The sequence below is a fragment of the Heptranchias perlo genome, chromosome 25 (genome assembly GCF_035084215.1).
Source record: "Heptranchias perlo isolate sHepPer1 chromosome 25, sHepPer1.hap1, whole genome shotgun sequence".
Taxonomy (NCBI): domain Eukaryota; kingdom Metazoa; phylum Chordata; class Chondrichthyes; order Hexanchiformes; family Hexanchidae; genus Heptranchias; species Heptranchias perlo.
Window position 1 is genome coordinate 3,545,132 of NC_090349.1, and position 13,056 is coordinate 3,558,187.

The 13,056-nt window shown below is 47.2% G+C and overlaps 1 pseudogene; it reads right to left on the reverse strand.

Annotated features, from left to right (window-relative positions):
- Positions 1 to 1,389: 1,389 nt before the first annotated feature.
- The window catches only part of LOC137341937 (putative nuclease HARBI1 pseudogene), a 41,643-nt pseudogene continuing 29,976 nt past the window's right edge, over positions 1,390 to 13,056 (reverse strand).

A 13,056-nucleotide genomic window follows, 5' to 3' on the forward strand; every position in this document is an offset into this window, starting at 1 on the left:
CTGCTGATCACCCAACTTCGCTTCCTGGCCCCCATGTTAGCTGATATTGTTAACGGTTCCCTCTCCTCAGATACTGTCCTCCTCCCCTTCAAATCTACCATCATCATCCCTCTCCCCAAAAAACCCACCCTTGACCCCTCTGTCCTTGCAAACTACCACCCCATCTCCAACCTCCTTTTCCTCTCCAAAGTCTTTGAATGTGTTGTCTCCCCCCAAATCCGTGCCCATCTTTCCCGCAACTCCATGTTTGAATCCCTCCAATCAGGTTTCCGCCCCTGCCACAGTACTGGAACGGCCCTTATCAAAGTCACAAGTGACATCCTATGTGATAGCGACCATGGTAAACTATCCCTCCTCAGCCTTTGACAGGGTTGACCATCCAGCTGGCTGGGACTGCCCTCGCCTGGTTCCATTCTGATCTATCTAGTCGTAGCCAGAGAATCTCCTGCAATGGCTTCTCTTTCTGCTCCCGCACCATTACCTCTGCAGTCCCCCGAGGATCTATCCTTGGTCCCCTCCTATTTCTCATCTACCTGCTGCCCCTCAGTGACACATCCGAAAACGACAAGTCAGATTCCATATGTACGCTGACGACACCCAGCTCTACCTCACCACCACCTCCCTCGACATCTCCACTGCCTCTCATTTGTCACACTGCTTATCCGACATCCGGTACTGGATAAGCAAAAATTCCCTCCAACTAAATATTAGGAAGACCAAAGCCATTGTCTTCAGTCCCCGCCACAAACTCTGTTCCCTAGCCACCGACTCCATCCCTCTCCCTGGCCACTGTCTGAGGCTGAACCAGACCATTCGCAACCTTAGTGACCTATTTGACCCTGAGATGAGCTTCTGACCCCATATCCGCTCCATCACCAAGACCGCCTACTTCCACCTCCGTAACATCGCCTGTCTCCGCCCCACCTCAGCCCATCTGCTGCTGAAACCCTCCTCTATGCCTTTGTTACATCCAGTTTGGACTATTCCAGTGCTCTCCTGGTTGGCCTCCCATCTTCCACCCTCCATATATGTGAGCTCAGCCAAAACTCTGCTGCCCGTATCCTAACTCGCACCAAGTCCCGTTCACCCATCACCCCTGTGCTCGCTGACCTACATTGGCTCCCGGTCCGGAAATACCTCGATTTTAAAATTCTCATCCTTGTTTTCAAATCCCTCCATGGCCCCTCGCCCCTCCCTATCTCTGTAACCTCCTCCAGCCCGACAACCCACTGAAATCTCTGCGCTCCTTTAATTCTGGCCTCTTGCGCATCCCCGATTTTAATCGCTCCACCATTGGCGGCCGTGCCTTCAGCTGCCTAGGGCCTAAGCTCCCTCCCTAAACCTCTCCGCCTCTCTCTCCTCCTTTCAGATGCTCCTTAAAACCAACTCTGTGACCAAGCTTTTGGTCACCTGTCCTAATATCTCCTGATGTGGCTCGGTGTGAAATTTTGTTTGATAATCACTCCTGTGAAGTGCCTTGGGACATTTTACTACGTTCAAGGCAATATATAAATGCAAGTTGTTGTTGTTGTTGTTGTCAAGTACCACTCCAGAGACTTGAGCACATAATCCAGGCTGATAATTCTGGTGTCCTGGTCAATATTTATCCCACAACCAACATCACTAAAACAGATTATCTGGTCATTATCACATTGCTGTTTGTGGGATCTTGCTGTGCACAAATTGGCTGCCACATTTCCTACATTACAACAGTGTCTACACTTCAAAATTCTTCATTGGCTGAAATGCACTTTGGGACCTCCCAAGGTTTGTAAATGGAAGTCGTTCTTTAATTGTAACTGTTCCCAAAGCTCCGAAGCCAGCAGGGCCTTGGAACGAAGGTCGGGGTGACCAGCTCATCAGAAACGGCACTTAAATAGTTGAATGCAGAGCGAGGTCATTGCTAAAATCATTTCCTTTAATACATTTTGAAAACATTTTTTTCCAGCCCTTCCCTGCCCTTAGTCTGGTTTCAAATATATCAGATCTAAATTGAATTGGACTCTCTTCCTCTCTCATTTTGAAAAGATCCGGTTAAAGTTTTTGTTCAGAACAAAGGAATTCTCCACCTAGGAAACAGTTTGAAGTTATCTGTATTTCCTCACAACCATTTCCTTTCCACTTTGAAGGAACACTCCCCTTACTGGTCGCTCAGTGCTCACAGACTGTGTAGCGCCGATATAAGGTCCCTCATTGGATCCTCTTTGCTCAAAGTGCCAGCAGTCCGGATATTTTTTCCTGTTATTCAGTAAAAAACATAGTTCAAAGTTAGAGCAGTGGGCAGTTGGGGCCAGGAGTCTGGCAAGTAATGTCTTTCATAACAAGTAAAAGCAACAAATGAATTTTATTCATCAAGGGAGTGGTTGGAGTGGGATATAGTCACAATGAGGCGTTCTTGGAATAGGGTATACTCAGAGTGAGGCATACTCGGAGTAGGGTGTACTCGGATTGAGGCATACTCGGAGTAGGGTGTACTCGGAGTGAGGCATACTCGGAGTGGGGTGCACCCGGAGTGGGGCATACTCGATGTGGGGCATGCTCGGAGTGGGGGATACTCGGAGTGGGGTATAGTCAGAGTGGGGTATACAAGGAGTGGGATATAAATGGAGTGGGATTAATGGCACAAATAGAGATAAAAGGGTTTGATCTAGTAGCCATTACTGAGCCGTGGTTGCAGGGTGACCAAGATTAGGAACTAAATATTCCAGGGTACTTGACTTTAGAAAAGATAGGCAAAATGGAAAAGGTGGCGGGGGGTAGAGGGTGATGGGTAGCCCTGATAATAAAGGATGAAATGAAGGCAGTAGTGAGAAAGGATCTTAACTCAGAAAAATCAGGATGGAGAAACAATATGGGTGGAGCTAAGAGATAACAAGGGGCAGAAAACACTGGTATGAGTAGCTTATAGGCCCCCTAACAGCAGTTATAATGTTGGACAGAGTATAAATTTGGAAATTAGGAGAGCATGTAACAAGGAGAATGCAATAATCATGGGAGACTTTAATCTTCTCATAGACTGAGCAAACCAAATTGGCAAAAGTAGTTTGGAGGACGGGTTCATGGAGACAGTTTTCTAGAACAATATGTCGAGGAACTAACTAGGGAACAGGTTATTTTAGATCTAGTATTGTGTAATGAGACAGGGTTAATTAGTAATCTTAATGATAAAGGGTCCTCTGGGGTAGAGTGATCATAATTTGATAAAATTTCATGTTCAGTTTGAGGATGATGTAGTTAAGTCCGAAACTAGGGTCTTAAATTTAAACAAAGCCAATCACATAGATATGAGGAGCGAGTTGACTAAGGTAGATTGGGAAATTAGATTAAAAGATATGACGGTAGATAAACAACAGTGGACATTTAAAGAAATAATTCATCATTCCCATTGAATATTCATACCCTTGAGGAATAAAAACTCCATGGGAAAAGTGATCCAACTGTGGCTAACTAGAAAAGTTAAGGATAGTGTTGGATTAAAGAAGAGGCCTATAATGTTGCCAAGAAGTGCAGTAAATCTCAAGATTGGGAGGGTTTTAGAAATGAGCAAAGGATGACCAAGAAATTGATAAAAAGGGAGAAAATTGAATATGAGAGTAAACCATCAAGAAATATAAAAACAGATTGTAAGAGCTTCTACAAGTATGTAAAAAGGAAGAGATTAGTGAAAGTAAACATGGGTCCCCTAGAGGCAGAGACAGGAGAAATTATAATGGGGAATAAGGAAATGGCAGAGAACTTATACAAATATTTTAAATCTGTCGAAGACCCAAAAAACATACCAGAAATAGTGGGGAACCAAGGGTCTAATGAGAGTGAGGAACTTAAAGTAATTAATATCAGCAAAGAAAAGGTATTAGAAAAATTAATGGGACTAAAAGCCAACAAATCCCCTGGCCCTGATGGCCTCCATCCTAGGGTTTTAAAAGAGGTGGCTGCAGAGATAGTGGATGCATTGGTTGTGATCTTCCAGAATTCCCTAAATTCCAGAACGGTCCCCGTGGTTTGGAAGGTAGCAAATGTAACCCCGCTATTCAAGAAAGGAGGGAGAGAGAAAACAGGGAACTACAGGCCAGTTAGCCTGACATCGTTCATCGGGAAAATGCTAGAATCCATTATTAAGGGCGTAGTAACAGGGCACTTAGAAAATCTTAATATGATTAAGCAGAGTCAACATGGTTTTATGAAATGGAAATCGTGTTTGATAAATCTATTCGAGTTTTTTGAAGCTGTAACTAGCAGGGGTAGATAAGGGGGAACCAATGGTTGTAGTATATTTGTATTTTCAAAAGGTATTCAATAAGGTGCCTCACAAGAGGTTGTTACACAAGATTAGGGCTCATGGGATTGGGGGTAAGATATTAGCATGGACAGAAAACAGAGAGTAGGAATAAACGGGTCATTCTCAGGTTTGCAGGCTGTAACTAGTGGGGTGCCACAAGGATCAGTGCTTGGGCCTCAGCTATTTACAATCTATATTAATGACTTAGATGAAGGGACCAAGTGTAATGTATCCAAGTTTGCTGACGATACAAAGCTAGGTGGGAAAGTAAGCTGTGAGGAGGACACGAAGAGTCTGCAAAGGGATGTAGACAGGTTAAGTGAGTGGGCAAGAAGGTGGCAGATGAAGTATAATGTGGGGAAATGAAAGGTTATTCACTTTGGTAGGAAGAATAGAAAAATGGAACCTTTTTTTAAATCATAGAATCATAGAATTGTTACAGCACTGGAGGCCATTCTGCCCATCGAGCCTGTGCCGGCTCTTTGTAAGAGCTATCCAGTTAGTCCCATTCCCCCGCTCTTTCCCTGTAGCCCTGCAAATTTTTTCCCTTCAAATATTTAGCCAGTTCCTTTTTGAAAGCTATGATAGAATCTGCTTCCACCACCCTTTCAGGCAGCGCATTCCAGATCCTAACCACTCGCTGTGTAAAAATGATTTTCCTGATGTCACCTTTGGTTCTTTTGCCTTAAATCTGTGTCCTCTGGTTCTTGACCCTTCCGCCAATGGGAACAGTTTCTCTTTATTTACTTTATCTACACCCGTCATGATTTTGAACACTTCTATCAAATCTCCTCTCAACCTTCTCTGCTCTAAGGAGAACAACCCCAGCTTCTCCAGTTTATCCACGTAACTGAAATCCCTCATCCCTGGAACCATTCTAGTAAATTTGCACCCTCCCTAAAGTTTGGTGCCCAGAATTGGTCACAATACTACAGTTGTGGTCAAACCAGTGTTTTATAAAGGTTCAACATAACTTCCTTGCTTTTGTACTCTATGCCTCTAAGCCTCCTGTATGCTTTTTTAACTGCTTTCTCAACCTGTCCTGCCGCCTTCCAAGATTTGTGCACATATATCCCCAGGTGTCTCTGTTCCTGTGCCCCCTTTAGAATTGTATCCTTTAGTTTATATTGCCTCTTCTCGTTCTTCCTCCCAAAATGTATCACTTCGTACTTCTCTGCATTAAATTTCATCTGCCACGTGTCCGCCCATGCCACCAGCCTGTCTATATTCTCTTGAAGTCTATCACTATCCTCCTCACTGTTTACTACACTTCCAAGTTTTGTGTCATCTGCAAATTTTGAAATTGTGCCCTGTACACCCAAGTCCAAGTCATTAATATATATCAAGAAAAGCAGTGGTCCCAGCACCGACCCCTGGGGAACACCACTGTACACCTCCCTCCAGTCCGAAAAACAGCCATTCACCATTACTCTCTGTTTCCTGTCATTTAGCCAATTACGTATCCATGCTGCCACTGCCCCCTTTATTACATGGGTTTCAACTTTACTGACAAGTCTATAATGTGACACTTCATCAAACGCCTTTTGAAAGTCCATATACACAATATCAACCACATTGCCCTCATCGACCCTCTCTGTTACCTCATCATAAAGCTCTATCAAGTTAGTAAAATACAATTTGTCTTTAACAAATCCGTGCTGGCTTTCCGTAATTAATCCACACTTGTCCAAGTGACTTAATTTTGTCCCAGATTATCATTTTTAAAAGTTTCCCCACCACTGAGGTTAAACTGACTGGCCTGTAGTTGCTGGGTTTATCTTTACACACTTTTTTGAACAATGATGTAACATTTGCAATTCTCCAGTCCTCTGGCACCACCGTATCTCTGGATGTTTGGAAGATTATGGCCAGTACCTCCGCAATTTCCACCCTTACTTCCCTCAGCAACCTAGGATGCATCTCATCCGGACCGGGTGACTGATCTACGTTAAGCACAGCCACCCTTTCTAGTACCTCCCCTTTATCAATGTTTAGCCCATCCAGTATCTCAACTATCTCCCCTTTTACTGTGACTTTGGCAGCATCTTCTTCCTTGGTAAAGACAGATGCAAAATACTCATTTAATACCTCGGCCATCCCCTCTGCCTCCATGAGTAGATCTCCTTTTTGGTCCCAAATCGGCCCCAACTCTCCTCTTACTACCCATTTACTGTTTATATGCCTGTAGAAGACTTTTGGATTCCTTTTTATGCTTGCAACCAGTCTATTCTCATACTCTCTCTTTGCCCCTCTTATTTCCCTTTTCATGTCTCCTCTGAACTTTCTATATTCAGCCCATTTCTCACTTGTATTATCAATCTGATATCTGATATTGCCCTTTTGGATGAGGGAACTAAATGTAACATTTCCAAGTTTGCAGACGACACAAAGCTGGGGTGGAATGTGAGCTGTGAGGGGGATGCAAAGAGGCTCCAATGTGATTTAGACAAGTTGGGTGAGTGGGCAAGAACATGCAGATGCAGTATAATGTGGATAAATGTGAGGTTATCCACTTTGGTTGTAAAAACAGAAAGGCAGATTATTATCTGATTGGTGATAGATTGGGAAAAGGGGAGGTGCAATGAGACCTGGGTGTCCTTGTACAACACTCGCTGAAAGCGAGTATTCAGGTGCAGCAAGCAGTTAGGAAGGCGAATGGTATGTTGGCCTTCATTGCAAGAGGATTTGAGTTCAGGAGCAGGGATGTCTTACTGCAGTTATACAGGGCCTTGGTGAGACCACATCTGGTGTATTGTGTGCAGTTTTGGTCTCCTTATCTGAGGAAGGATGTCCTTGCCATGGAGGGAGTGCAACGAAGGTTTACCAGACTGATTCCTGGGATGGCAGGACTGACATATGAGGAGAGATTGGGTCGACTAGGCCTATATTCACTCGAGTTTAGAAGAATGAGAGGTGATCTTATCGAAACATATAAAATTCTAACAGTACTAGACAGACTAGATGCAGGGAGGATGTTACTGATGGCTGGGAGTCCAGAACCAGGGGTCACAGTCTCAGGATACGGGGTATGCCATTTAGAACCGAGATGAGGAGAAATTTCTTCACTCAGAGGGTGGTGAACCTGTGGAATTCTCTACCAGAGAAGGCAGTGGAGGCCAAGTCATTAGATGTATTCAAGAAGGAGATAGATATATTTCTTAATGCTAAAGGGTTCAAGGGATATGGGGAAAAAGTGGGAACAGGGTACTGAGTTAGACGATCAGCCACAGCTAATCTAAACCTTATGATACTATTATCACTGTCCCCTAAATGTTCCCCCACTGACACTTGCTCCACTTGACCCACCTCATTCCCCAGAACCAGATCCAGCAATGCCTCCTTCCTCGTTGGGCCAGAAACATGCTGATCAAGAAAGTTCTCTGGAAAATACTTCAAAAATTCCTCCCCCTCTTTGCTCTTTACACTATTACTATCCCAGTCTTTAATAGGATAGTTGAAGTCTCCCATTATCACTACTCTATGGTTCTTGCACCTCTCTGTAATTTCCATGCAAATTTGCTCCTCCACATCCTTCCCTCTAATTGGTGGCCTATAGAATACACCCAGTAGTGTAATGGCACCTCTATTGTTTCTTAACTCTAACCAAATAGATTCTGCCCTTGACCCCACAAGGACATCCTCTCTCTCCAGTACTGCAATATTCTCCTTAATCAATACTGCCACCCCCCTCCTTTCTTTCCTTCCCTATCTTTCCTGAACACCTTTCCTGAATATCCAGGAATATTTAGTACCCAATCCTGCCCTTTTTTGAGCCAGGTTTCCGTTATCGCCACAACATCATATTCCCATGTGGCTATTTGCACCTGCAGTTCACCGACCTTGTTTACCATGCTTTGTGCGTTTACACACATGCACTGTAAACCTATCTTAGACCTATCGTGTTCTCTCTCCGTCTGATCCCACCTAATACTGTACTATTTCTTACTCTATCTCCCAATCCTTTGGGCACCTTGTTTCTCCTCTCTAATGCTACATCCTGGTGCCCATCCCCCTGGCACATTAGTTTAAACCCTCCCTCACAGCATTAGTGAACCTCCCCACAAGGACATTGGTCCCAGCTCTGTTGAGGTGCAACCCGCCTGTCTTGAACAGGTCCCTCCTGCCCCAGAACTGGTCCCAATGCACCAAGAATCTGAAGCCTTCCCCCCTGCACCATGTCTCTAGCCACACATTAACCTGCCTTATCTTCCTATTTCTGTACTCACTAGCACGTGGCTCCGGGAGTAATCCAGAGATTGCTACCTTTGAGGTCTTGCTTTTTAACTTCCTCCCTCGTTCCTGAAACTCCAGCTGCAGGACTCCATCCCTTTCCTTTCCTATGTCGGTGGTACCCACATGGACCATGACTTCTACCCCTTCTCCCCCAAGAATGTTCTGCACCCTCTCCCTGATGTCCTTTACTCTGGCACCAGGGAGGCAACACACCATGCGGGCCTCATGTCGACAGTCACAGAAACACCTGTCTGTCCCCGACTATCAAATTCTCGATGACGACTGTATTTCTACACTTCACTGTGCCCCCTTGTGCAGTCCTTTGCCCCATGGTGCCATGCTCAGGACTGCACTCCTTCGTGATGTCGTCACCCTCACTGGGATTGAGAGTGGCCACACACCCAGAGCATTCCTGCACTGCCGGCCTCTTCCTACCCTTTCGGACCACCACCCACTTGATATCCTGAACTCTCTGTGGCTGTGGGGTGACCACCTCCTGGAACATACCCCACTCTGAGTATACCCCACACCGAGTATACCCCACTCTGAGTATACCCCACTCTGAGTATACCCCACTCCGAGTATACCCCACTCTGAGTATACCCCACTCTGAGTATACCCCACACCGAGTATACCCCACTCTGAGTATACCCCACTCTGAGTATACCCCACTCTGAGTATACCCCACTCTGAGTATACCCCACTCTGAGTATACCCCACTCTGAGTATACCCCACTCTGAGTATACCCCACTCTGAGTATACCCCACTCTGAGTATACCCCACTCTGAGTATACCCCACACCGAGTATACCCCACTCTGAGTATACCCCACTCTGAGTATACCCCACTCTGAGTATATCCCACTCTGAGTATACCCCACACCGAGTATACCCCACTCCGAACATAACCCACTCCAAGTATACCCCACTCGGAGGGGGGAGAGGAAGATCTGGGGGAGAGGAAGATCGGGGGGGAGAGGAAGTTCGGTGGGGAGAGGAAGATCAGGGGGGAGAGAGGATGATCGGGGGGGAGAGGGGAAGATCAGGGGGGAGAGGGGAAGATCAGGGGGGAGAGGGGAAGATCGGGGGAGAGGGGAAGATCAGGGGAGAAGGGAAGATCAGGGGAGACGGGAAGATCAGGGGGGAGAGGGGAAGATCGGGGGAGAGGGGAAGATCAGGGGAGAGGGGAAGATCAGGGGAGAGGGGAAGATCAGGGGGGAGAGGGGAAGATCGGGGGAGAGGGGAAGATCAGGGGGGAGAGGGGAAGATCAGGGGAGAGGGGAAGATCAGGGGGGAGAGGGGAAGATCAGGGGGGAGAGGGGAAGATCGGGGGAGAGGGGAAGATCAGGGGGGAGAGGGGAAGATCAGGGGAGAGGGGAAGATCAGGGGAGAGGGGAAGATCGGGGGGGGAGAGGGGAAGATCAGGGGAGAGGGGAAGATCGGGGGGGAGAGGGGAAGATCAGGGGGGAGAGAGGATGATCGGGGGGAGAGGAAGTTCGGGGAGAGAGGAAGTTCGGGGGGAGAGGGGAAGATCAGGGGGGAGAGGGGAAGATCAGGGGGGAGAGGGGAAGATCGGGGGAGAGGGGAAGATCAGGGGGGAGAGGGGAAGATCAGGGGGGAGAGGGGAAGATCGGGGGAGAGGGGAAGATCAGGGGGGAGAGGGGAAGATCGGGGGGGAGAAGGGAAGATCAGGGGAGAGGGGAAGATCGGGGGGGAGAAGGGAAGATCGGGGGAGAGAGGGGAAGATCGGGGGGGGAGAGGGGAAGATCATGGGGGAGAGGGGAAGATCAGGGGGGAGAGGGGAAGATCGGGGGAGGAGGGGGGTAGATCGGGGGGGACAGGGGAAGATCGGGGGGGAGAGGGGAAGATCGGGGGGTAGAAGGGAAGATCGGGGGAGAGAGGGGAAGATCGGGGGGGAGAGGGGAAGATCAGGGGGGAGAAGGGAACATCAGGGGGGAGAGGGGAAGATCGGGGGGGGGAGGGGGGTAGATCGGGGGGGACAGGGGAAGATTGGGGGGACATCGGGGGGGTGAAGGGGGAGATCAGGGGGACATTGGGGGGGGTGAAGAAGGGGAGATCGGAGATGGAGTCTTCGGACATCGGAGCAGGGTGGAAAGGAAGGTTAATTTTGTGTTTTAACTTCATGCAATGCTTTTTTATTTAATTTATTGCATTTCTTTTTGCCTGATCCGGCCCTTCAGGCCTGGTTGGAGTCGGCTTCCAAACCCAAACAGAACTTCTCCGATTTTCGGAGTCCCGCGCCCCCAACACACCTGCAATTTCCCGGGAAAATCGAGCCCCATGGGACTCAGCTGCTCCATTATATTTAGAAACCTTTTTTTTCTAAACTCCCTTTAGATACCCGATTATTATTCATTTACTTACTGTTTACTTACCCCGAAATACCTACCCTTTTATTCTGGGCCTCTCTGTTGACTGTCTTTCCCCCTCTGCACCTAATTCCCCCTTTCACCAAATTCTCAAGTTCCCACTCTATTCGCAATCCACTCCGATCACTCTGTGCTAAAGGGAGTAGAATGGACCGATTTAGAAGAATGAGAGGTGATCTCATTGAAACATATAAGATTCTGAGAGGGTTTGACAGGGTAGATGCTGAGAGGCTGCTTCCTCTGGCTGGAGAGTCTAAAACTAGGGGGCATAGTCTCAGGATAAGGGGTCGGCCATTCAAAACTGAGATGAGGAGGAATTTCTTCACTCAGAGGGTTGTGAATCTTTGGAATTCTCTACCCCAGAGGGCTGTGGATGCTGAGTCATTAAATATATTCAAGACTGAAATCGATAGATTTTTGGACTCTCGGGAAATCAAGGGATATGGAGATCGGGTGGGAAAGTGGAGTTGAGATCGAAGATCAGTCATGATCTGATTGAATGGTGGAGCAGGATCAAGGGGCCGTATGGCCTACTCCTGCTCCCATTTCTTATGTTCTTATGTTCTTATGCACTCAGAGTGGTTAGAGTGGGGTATACTCGGAGTGGGGTATACTCAGAGTGGGGTATACTCGGAGTGGGGAATACTCGGTTTGGGGTATATTCAGTGTGGGGTATACTTGGAGTGGGGTATACTCGGAGTGGGGTATACTCGGTGTGGGCTATGCTTAGAATGCAGTACACTCAGAGTGCAGTATACTCAGAGTGGGGTATACCCAGAGTGGGGTATACTCAAAGTAGGATATACTTGGTGTGAGTTTTGCTTAGCGTAGGTATACTCAGAGTGGGGTATCCTTGGAGTAGGGCATACTAGGAGTGGGGTATACTCGGAGTGGAGTATACTCGGAGTGGGGTATACTCGGTGTGGAGTATACTCAGAGAGGGGTATACTCGAAGTGGGGTATACTCTGAATGGGGTATACTCGAAGTGGGGTATACTCAGACTGGGATATCCTCGGAATAGGGTATACTTGGAGTGGGGTATACTCGGTGTGGGGTATACTTGGAGAGGGGTATACTTAGAGTGTGGTATACTCTGAGTGGTTGTTGTGGGGTATACTCAGAGTGTGGTATACTCAGAGTGGATTATACTCGGAGTGGGGCATTCTCAGTATGGGGTATACTCGGTGTGGAGTATACTCGGAGTGGGGTATACTCGAAGTGGGGTATACTCTAAGAGGTGTGTATTCGGAGTGGGGTATACTCAGCGTGTGGTAAACGTGGAGTGGGGTTTACTTGGAGTGGTTGGATTGAGTTACAATCTGATTAGATACTGTCTTTATCCCAAATAGCAATCAAGATTGTGCAACTACTCTGCAGGAAAGCAAAGTTTTTTTAGTGAACTTTGTCTTGGTGCCAAGAAACAGACAATAGATTGTGTGTGGATAAAGTCCTGCTTCATTGGTAGATTGTTAATGACCGAGAGTGCTTCGACCTTGTGCCTGAGTTATGGAATAATTAGTGCTGCATAGTTACTGCTTCTTACAGACTAACCCACCTCAAACCTTATCACCAGACTAGTTCGGAGGAACTTCACACTACAATTCTGCTGGTGCCCTGTTTATTTTCCACTATTTTGCCCCATTCTCCGATATGACGCTGACTGTTGCTGAGGTCACCTCAACTCATTCTTCCTGTGTAAACAACACTGTGAATATTAATGGGCTATTTAACTACAGAGTGCATCCCAAAGAGAATGCTATCCCATCCTAAATCAACATGCACACAGGTATACTTGTAGCAGTCACTGGATAGCCAAGAAAAGCAGGAGCCCTGGCTAATGTTTGGGCACTGAGGCCAATTGTAACAATCCCAGTGTTGTCCCAGCTCAGGTCAGCCAGCTCAGCACAGAGCTCAGACGGACCCTAGCACATGTTGGCCTGTTGTGTTTAATGGCACTCTGTACAGTGCCTTCACCCAGCAAAATAAATTCTCATCCTTCCATAGCCTCACCCCATCTAACTCTGTGACCTGCTCCAGCCCTTCAACCCTCCGAGATCTCTGCACTCCTCCAATTCTTACCTCTGGCACATCCCTGATTTTAATCGCTCCACCATTGGCGGCCGTGCCTTCAGCTGCCTAGGCCCTGAGCTCTGG